Source organism: Triticum aestivum, chromosome 4D (genome assembly GCF_018294505.1).
Source record: "Triticum aestivum cultivar Chinese Spring chromosome 4D, IWGSC CS RefSeq v2.1, whole genome shotgun sequence".
Lineage (NCBI taxonomy): Eukaryota > Viridiplantae > Streptophyta > Magnoliopsida > Poales > Poaceae > Triticum > Triticum aestivum.
Genome location: NC_057805.1, coordinates 372,871,834 through 372,881,682, shown reverse-complemented (window position 1 = coordinate 372,881,682; position 9,849 = coordinate 372,871,834).

Here is a 9,849-nt window from a genome sequence, read left to right as displayed (position 1 = left end):
GCTGTCGATACCCTCTTGATTGGCATCGCCACACCCACTGGGGGCTATATGATCGTATTCGAATCTTGGCTTAACCCCTTTGGGCCGGGTCTCTGGTCGTATTCGAACCGGAAGCCCCTAAAGTTCCTCTGCTTTATCACAAGTTTGCTCTGATCATGTCACGGTGTGTACGGCCGGGTCTCACTTTACCGGCTTAACTTTGGTTTACAGTGTTCATTGAACGCCATGGGTGTCATTATGACCGGTAAGGCGGAGTTAAGATACCAACCCTGTTGCCCGGGTTATTTAAACCGGAAGTATGCTTACTGGCTGCTAAGTGTTATTACGGCTATGTCAAGCAGATAATTGAGGACCGGTCTCTTTTGATTCATATTCCGGGTTATCTATCCAAGACACCTGATTCTCCGGGCGGTAAGCCGCCTTGAGACTTGTGATTTGCCTTTTTATGCAGGATACTTAAAGGTACCTCTTTAAGGTTGAGAAAAACAAAGGGATGATTATGACCCGGAGAAATATTAAGGAGACAACTTCAAAAGACCTTGGCATTCAGCACGTGCACGATGGCACGGCAGAGATGAACTGTTGCACCTACTCTATTACAATAACTCTTCAAGTCTAAAAGGTGGAACATTGTTTGATAAACCGCCGGCCAACTTATGATGCTCGCTGAGTTGAAGTCCCCGGCTCATTCCTATCTTCTCCTCCGGCTGATCCCAAGACCTCGAAGGTTGATGACTTCCAGTTGATGCCGCTGAGAGCTTCGAATTGGGCTTCTTCGTCAATTAACCCGGCCGGGTCAATCTCCGGGGCGAAGGTGTGCTGACGAGCCGGCGGGATCAGGTTGAGGGCTTCATAGCGAGGGGTTGGAATCCTCTGATTCTCCGCGTCATAACCCGGCTGGTACTTGGTCAGATCGGTGTCGTTCCCGATGAGGGTGGCCACCGGGCGTACAGCCTTCACACACGCCGCGAAGTCCTTCTGATCGAAAGCTGAGCCGTCTTCCTTCAGGCTTGGATAACCCAGGGCGATGTCTGCCGGGTCTAGCTCCGGCAGGAATGCCTTGGCCCGGCTCAGCGCGGCGATTGCTCCGGCTCTCGCGGAGGCCCGTCGCAGCTCTTGGATCCGCTGAGGCAGAACGGCGAGCCGGCGCAGGACTTCGGCCAGATGAGTTGGCACCTCGTTGGATAGGGCCACCACAGCTAAGGCACGCTGTGACCCGGTGTAGAGCTGTTCCACCAGGGTATACACGGCCTTTAACTTGGTGACCACGCTTTGGTTGAGGTTGGCACTCCTGGGACCTGTTTAACAGAATCAGATAAGCCGGTGACAAGGATGATTCATGACATATACAAATTTGATGAAAGCCGGTGAGGCGACTTACCGAAGATAGCGGCCACCATTTGGGAAACCTGGCGCTTTAGGCCGGAGAGCTCGGCGGTCTTCTCAGCGAGAGCCTTCTCCGCCTGTTCAGCCCGGGTCACCAGTGCGGTTTTCTCTTCGACCCAGGCTTTTCTCTCAGCATCAAACTCGGTCTTCAATTTTTCTTGAGTGGCGATGCTGGATACAAACTTGGCGTTTGCCTTCCGGGTCTCCATCTCCTGCATCTTCAGCCGGCTCTTGAGATCCGCAAGGTCCGCCTCTAGTTTCTTGCCAACAGCCTGCATATATTTCCGGGTTATTAACAGTCATTATATAAGTCCCAAGCGTTTTCCAAGCAAAGACACTTGGCACTTGGGGGCTAATGCATATTGAACGTATCTATCTACATACTGCCGGCTTAGTTGAGTAAGCCGGAACCTAAGTCTACAACATATTCAAGCATAAGTCGTCGACTTGGGGGCTAGCATGGCAAAGGTAACTATGCAGTAAGTAAGAAAACAGCAGAGGAATACCTCAGATTTTTGTTGGATCTGGTTGACCATGGCGACCTCGGCGTCCCGGCTCTTGTGTACTTGGCTGATGTAGCCAGAGACAAGCTCTCCAATGCTTAAGTCGGTGTAGCCGGAGAGGTCCAGGTTCACCCGGTGGGGCTGCAGCAACTCCCCCTTCGCGGAGCATTTGGCCAACACGGTTGGTCTCCCCGGCTCAACGAACTCCGTCCGGGTGATTACCACGTCCGGGTCGTCTGCTGGTGGAGCTGAGCCGGAGGCCTCCGGGTTAACCGAAGTTTCGGTCGTTGCCTTGGTAGTCGGGGCAGAGGCCTCAGGTGCCGTGTCCATTGGAGTGGTAGCTTCGGGGGCGGAGGCAGCTGGCGGCTCTTGAGCCGTCACCTCCGGTTCAGGTACGTCCGGCACTCCGGCTGACCTGGTCTTCTTTGCTCTTTTGGTGAGCTTTGCCTGGGCACTGAAAAGACAGAAGTGTTAGGCACACAAAGAGTAAGTACAGATAAAGATACTGTAAGATGATTGTTGTTACCCGGGTGCAGTCTTGAAGGCCGGCAGATTTGACTGCATGGAGTCACCCGAAGAGGGGGAGGTCTCCTGATAATTGGAGTCAGAAGAGTTGAGTGGCTGACGGATAACACCCGCCAACGGATGAAAAGGGTACAAGTGCGAAAAAACCTCAGTGCGACGCTTCCTTGTTGCGTCGGGTAACCCGGCGGAGAGATCGGTGTCCTTGTTGGTCCGGGTGTGACGCCGGCTTTCGTGAACCTGTCGCTTCAAAAGAAATTGAGGGTCTCGATGAGCTAAAGGATGTGAAAAGCTTACTTTTCGGGTTACCCTTCGGACTTTCAGCTGTGGCAAGGGCTCCGAGTCGGAGGAAAGTGACATTACCTCTTCAACCACCGGGTTACTGGCGCCGGTGTCATCCTGTCAATGAGCAAGTGTTGATAAGGCGGACAGCAACAAACCACAAGTACAGCAAGAATTTAAAGGTTTAGGGGTTACCTCTGACTCGGAGCTGTCACTTAGTTGCATCAGCTCCGAAGCAGTAGGTCTGCTTCCTTTTTGCGAGGGGCGGCTTTCTTGGCGGCTTTCCTCGCCTTCCTGGCTTTCTTGGCCGCCTCATGGTCATACTTGACCCGCCAGAACTTATCATCAGCCTAAAAAATACAATGGTGAATTCTTACAACGGTTCAGATGAAGGTTATATACAGAAAGGGATAATAAGTTAAAGTCAGCGGCTTACCGCTGGGGCTGGGTTGGTCTTGCAGAAGGGGGCTAACCCGGTCCTTCCACAGTCTGCCAGACTCTCGTTTAACAGAGCCTTGGTCTCTTCCTCAGCAACGTCTTCTGGAAGATCGTTGCGACTGTGCCTCTGAGGGTCATCCTTTCGCCCGGTGTACTCACACATTAAGCCGGGGCGGCGGCTCAATGGGATCACCCGCCATGAGATCCAGACCCGGACCAGGTCGATTCCGTTCAGACCATTGCCCAGGAGGGCCTTGATTTTATTGATAGTCGGAAGCAGAGGCTGGCGCTCCGCTGCAGTCAGCTTGTCCGACAGCGGGTGAGTCGGTTCTAGACGTGTGGGGCGAAAGCCGGGCAGCGGGTTTTCGTCAGCCGGGGATGTATCTTGGCAGTAGAACCAAGTCATATTCCAGTCCTTGGGGTGGCTCGGCGGCTCTGCGTAAGGGAAAAGACAGTCCCTACGCCGCTGGATGGAGATGCCACCTAACTCCAGACTTGGCCCGTTGGCGCACTCATTTTGGCGGTTTAAGTAAAACAGCTCTCGGAAGAGCAGCAGACTCGGCTCTTCTCCAAGGTACACTTCGCAAAAGACTTGGAAATTGCAGATGTTGGATACGGAGTTGGGTCCTATATCTTGAGGACGCAAGTCGAAGAAGTTGAGCACATCCCTAAAAAACTTTGAGCCGGGCGGTGCGAAGCCCCGGCTCATATGATCTGCGAAGATCACTACCTCCCCGTCCCTTGGCTGTGGTCTCTCTTCCGATGGGTCAGGGGCACGGTAGGACATGATTTCCTTCTTAGGCAAATATCCGGACTTAACAAAATTGGCCAGGGTCTCGTTGGTGACGTTGGACCTCATCCAATTGCAAGTGATGGGAGCCTTGGGAGGCATGGTGAAAGTTGGTGGTCTATGACAAAAAGGAAAATATCCGGGTTAATTATAAGCCGGAGATCTACAGTTCAAAGCTACGGTGGCGGCTTATGAAGGGGACTAATGGTATATATTCAGGTACAGTGGGTTGCTTAAGCCGCAGGGGTGTTCAGAATAAATTGATTGTCTACGGCTTCATCGCAGTTAAGCCGGAGGAATCTACAATGCATGGTTTTCTTTAAACCGGAGGATTCTACAGCGTGTGGTTTCTTTAACCCGGAGTCGTAAGCCGTCGAGATTCAATAGTTGCAGTTTTTACTAAGTGTGGTAAAACAGGTTTCCCATATTGCAGTAACTTTTTTGGATCAAAATGGTCGGGTGAGATGAAAATTTTCTAGACCTAGAAACAGATGAGCGGATGTTCTTGAGCTCGAACGAAGCGTATATACAGTGGAAAGAGATCTACTGGCACTTGAAATGAGGCCTAAACAACTACCGCACCAGTTCTATAAAAGGTTAAAGATCAAACAAGGGCAGCACTACGAGAACTATTGAAGCTTGCGGACAATGGCGAAGAACATGGACGAGCTATTTTGAACCCTACCGCAGATCTGTTCTAGCAGGGCAGGAGAGACTCACCGGAGTTGGAGAAGAGCAAAGGTTGTCGCCGTTTATCTGGTCTGAATCAGGGTGATGCAGCGGCCAAGTTGACGGAGACCAGGGGCGCGACGGCGGCGGCAGTAGCAGAGCTCGGGCAGAGGAACGACGGCGCGAGGAGGAAGAAGAGAGCGTGAAAAGAGCCCGTCGGGCCGGCCTATTTATAAGGCAAGATCATAAGTGGGCGCGAGATTTAAGGAGACCACGGCGTGGTTATCTCCCCCCCCCCCACGACGCCTCGATTTTCGGAATGACAGTAAAAGCAAAGATCCATTGCGGATCTGGCGGAGTAAAAAACGGACTTAATGGAGGATGACGTCACGGCGGATTATCCGGAGTCCAGAGGATGACGTCACTCCGGGTTATGGCCTTCATGTGAATAGTAAGCCGGAGATTTTTTCTGTTGGAAGAGTGGAAGATTGACGTGAGCCGGCTCAAATCAATCTGGGGCCTAATGTTGAGGATATAGACCTTAGAGTCACTCGCCAGGAGGGGCCGGGTTACTCGCGTGGTCATTATCCGAAGCCCGGAGCCAAGTTCGGAGACGATGGGCCAGAGATGGGCTGAGACCCGGATACGGCTTAAAGCCCGTAGTTATAATCATTATTATAGTAGAACTTGTAGTATAAGGCAAGTATAGTTTAGAGTCCGAGCCGGACACTCTTATAAGCTGGCCGGGACTCTGAAGGCTGCTGGGCGTCAGCCTTCCTATATAAAGGGACGACCCGGCAGCGGTTTGGGGAGAGAGAAATCTGATCGAGAGCCGGGCATAGCTGTTTAGCTCCCTGGTAATCGTAACCCTGATCAATATCACCTCAAACTGGACGTAGGCTTTTACCTTCAACGTAAGGGGCCGAACCAGTATAAACCCTCGTGTTCCTTGTCCCGCATAACCCCTTCATGCTTTCTAGTTGCGATGGCTCCACGACTAAGTCCTAGCTCGAGGACATCTGCCGTGACAATTCCACGACGGATACCGTAAGGGTATTTGGGTGTGCCAAACATCACAACGTAACTGGGTGGCTATAAAGGTACACTACGGGTATCCCCGAAAGTATCTGTTGGGTTGGCATGAATCGAGACTGGGATTTGTCACTCCGTATGATGGAGAGGTATCTCTGGGCCCAATCGGTAAGACATCATCGTAATGAGCTCAATGTGACTTAGGGGTTGGTCACGGATTATGTGTTAAGGAACGAGTAAAGAGACTTGCCGTAACGAGATTGAACAAGGTATCGGTATACCGACGATCGAATCTCGGGCAAGTGCTATACCGGTAGACAAACGGAATCGTATACGGGATTGATTGAATCCTTGACATCGTGGTTCATCCGATGAGATCAGCATGGAACATGTGGGAGCCAACATGGGTATCCAGATCCCGCTGTTGGTTATTGGCCGGAGAGATGTCTCGGTCATGTCTGCATAGTGCCCGAACCCGTAGGGTCTACACACTTAAGGTTCGGTGACGCTAGAGTTGTAATGGGAATTGTATGTGGTTACCGAAAGTTGTTCAGAGTCCCGGATGAGATCCCGGACGTCACGAGGAGTTCCGGAATGGTTCGGAGGTGAAGATTTATATATGGGAAGTCTAGTTTCAGTCACCGGAAAGGTTTCAGGGTTTATCGGTATTGTACCGGGACCACCGAAGGGGTTCCGGGGGTCCACCGGGAGGGTCCACCTGCCCCGAAGGACCTAATGGGCTGTAGTTGGGTGGGAACCATCCCCTTAGTGGGCGGGTGCGCCCCCCAAGGGCCCAAGGCGCCTAGGGTTGGAAACCCTAGGGGGCCGCTGCCCCTCCCCGGGGCGGGCGCCCCCCCAGTTGGAAACCTTAAGGGGGCCGCTGCCCCCCCCGAGGGGCCGCCTCCCCCTCTAGATGGATCTAGGGGGGCGGCCCCCTCTCCCCTTCCCCCTATAAATAGTGGGGGGGGTGGGAGGGCAACAGCACCCCTTCTCCTGGCGCAGCCCTCGCCCCTTCCTACACCTTCTCCTCCTTCGTAGCGCTTAGCGAAGCTCTGCCAGAGAACCACGAGCTCCACCGCCACCATGTCGTCGTGCTACTGGAGTTCTCCCTCAACTTCTCCTTCCCCCTTGCTGGATCAAGAAGGAGGAGACATCCCCGGGCTGTACGTGTGTTGAACGCGGAGGCGCCGTCGTTCGGCGCTTAGATCGAAATCAACCGCGATCTGAATCGCGACGAGTATGACTCCTTCGTCCGCGTTCTTGTAAAGCTTACGCATCGGGATCTTCAAGGGTATGAAGATGCACTCCCCTCTCTCTCGTTGCTAGTCTCTCCATAAATTGATCTTGGTGATGCGTAGAATTTTTTTAATTTCTGCAACGATCCCCAACAGTAGGAGTCGTCGTCGATGGTGGCGTCTGGCTCCTGGGCTCCAGCATCTGGTTGCGACAACCAGGAAGAAAGGAAAGGGGGAAAAGGGGGGAAAAGCAACCGTGAGTACTCATCCAAAGTACTCGCAAGCAAGGATCTACACTACATATGCATGGGTATATTTGTAAAGGGCCATATCGGTGGACTGAACTGTAGAATGCCAGAATAAGAGGGGGATAGCTAATCCTGTCGAAGACTACGCTTCTGGCGGCCTCCATCTTGCAGCATGTAGAAGAGAGTAGATGGCAAGTTCACCAAGTATCATTGCATAGCATAATCCTAACCCAACGACCCTCTCCTCGTCGACCTGTGAGAGAGCAATCACCGGGTGGTATCTGGCACTTGGAAGGGTGTGTTTTATTAAGTATCCGGTTCTAGTTGTCATAAGGTCAAGGTACAACTCCGGGTCGTCCTTTTACCGAGGGACACGGCTATTCGAATAGATAAACTTCCCTGCAGGGGTGCACCACATAACCCAACACGCTCGATCCCATTTGGCCGGCACACTTTCCTGGGTCATATGCCCGGCTTCGGAAGATCAACACGTCGCAGCCCTACCTAGGCACAACAGAGAGGTCAGCACGCCGGTCTAAATCCTATGGCGCAAGGGTCTGGGCCCATCGCCCATTGCACACCTGCATGTTGCGAGGGCGACCGGAAGCAGACCTAGCCTAGCAGGCGTTCCAGTCCAATCCGGCGCGCGCCGCTCAGTCGCTAACGTCACGAAGGCTTCGGCTGATACCACGATGTCGAGTGCCCATAACTGTTCCCGCGTAGTTGGTTAGTGCTTATAGGCCAGTGGCCAAACTCAGATCAAATACCAAGATCTCGTTAAGTGTGTTATTATGAAGTAACCGCGAACGCCGACCAGGGCCAGGCCCACCCTCTCCTAGGTGGTCTCAACCTGCCCTGTCGCTCCGCCACAAAGTAACAGTCGGGGGCTGTCGGGAACCCAGGCCCACCTCTACCGGGATGGAGCCACCTGCCCCTTCAGCCCCCGTCTCTGAACAGTATCATAAGTAATGTAATAGTATAAAGTATATAGCATATGCCCATGATCACCTCCCGAAGTGATCACGGCCCAGTAATATAGCATGGCAGACGAACAAGAGTGTAGGGCCATTGATGGAACACTAGCATCCTATACTAAGCATTGGGATAGCAGGTAAAGGTATCAACAATTGTAGCCACAATGACAGGCTATGCATCAGAATAGGATTAACCGAAAGCAGTAACATACTACACTACTCTAATGCAAGCAGTAGAGAGAAGCAATAGGCGATATCTGGTGATCAGGGGGGGCTTGCCTGGAAGCTCAGCCGAGAAGGAGGGGTCGTCGACAACGTAGTCGATCAGGGCACCAGCAGCGGCGTCAGTCTCGTAGTCTACCGGAGAGAAGAGGGGGAAGAAACAATGAATACAATGCAAACAGATGCATAACGATGCATGACATGTCAAGTAACGGTGCTAGGAGTGCCCTAACGCGGTAGGAGGTGATACCGGCGAAGGGGGGAAACATCCGGGAAAGTATCCCTGGTGTTTCGCGTTTTTGGACGGACGGACCGGAGGGGGAAAGTTTGCCTGTTCGCTATGCTAGGGACGTGTGGCGGACGAACGAACCACGTATTCAGATTCGTCTCATCGTTCTGAGCAACTTTCATGTATAAAACTTTTCATCCGAGTCACGGATTATTTTATATGATTTTTCAAAGTTTTAAATCCTTTCTAATATCCTGATTTAATTTAATTCATAATATTAAATACATAAACTGCTATGGGTACACGGAAGTGTACCCAGCAGTGTGTTCTTGTGCATGACAGATGGGACCTGTTAACTGCTGAGTCAGCAGTCAACAGTCCTAGTTGACAGGTCAAAGTGGGCCAGGGGACCCGCATGTCATTCACTTTTAGTCCTAATCCAGATTAGTTAGATTAAGTAGTTAATTAGTTTAACCAAACTTGATTAGTTTAATTTAATAGAATTAATTAACTTAATTAATTAATAATTTGTTTATTTTAACTTATTTTATCCTTTTTTTAAATCGCTCTGGAGCTGGGGCGGGGTCCGGCTGCCAATGGGCCAAAGGATTAGCGGGCGCGCGAGCGACGGGTTTTACGGGCGCGGGCGTGCGGGCATGGGCGCCGGCACCCGTGTGGAACCGGGCATGCCGGCGCGGCGATGCGGGCAACGGCGAGCGGCCAGCAGCCAGTGTGGGGAGGCGGAGCACGGCGAGGGAGGCCGGAGCGGGGCGGCGAGTGGCGGAGCTAGAACCGTGCGCGGCCGGGGAAGACACGGGCGCAGCGGCACGCGGCCGGGCATGGTCAGGAGAGGCAGCGCGCGGCCAGGGGCTCCCAGGCGCGGCCCGAGAGTGCGGCGTTGGAGCTTCAACGGGTGGGGAGGGCGTTCCGGCAGCAGCGGGCGCAGGCCGGCGGGGTGGAGTGCGGCGGCCGAAGCGGAGCGAACGCGAGGGGGGCGAGGGCGTGAGCGCGGGCGCGCGCGACATCGAGTGGCGCGGTGCGGCGGATGCAGCCGTGGGGCGCAGTAGCAGTAGCTGCAGCGAGCGGGGGAGGGAATGAGCAGGCTGGCCGAGCGGAAGGCAGACAGGCGCGTCGCGTGGCCGCGGGGTGCGCGCGGGCACGAGAGGAGGAGAGGCCAGGGGCGGAGCGCGACAGGAGCGGCGGGGCTGCAGCGGAGCTCGGGGGTGCGAGGCGCGGCGCTCACGACGCGCGGGTAGGCGAGGTCGCGCAAGGGAGAGGGGAGGGAGCGAGGCTCACGTCGGGTCGTAGGGTATGGGCAG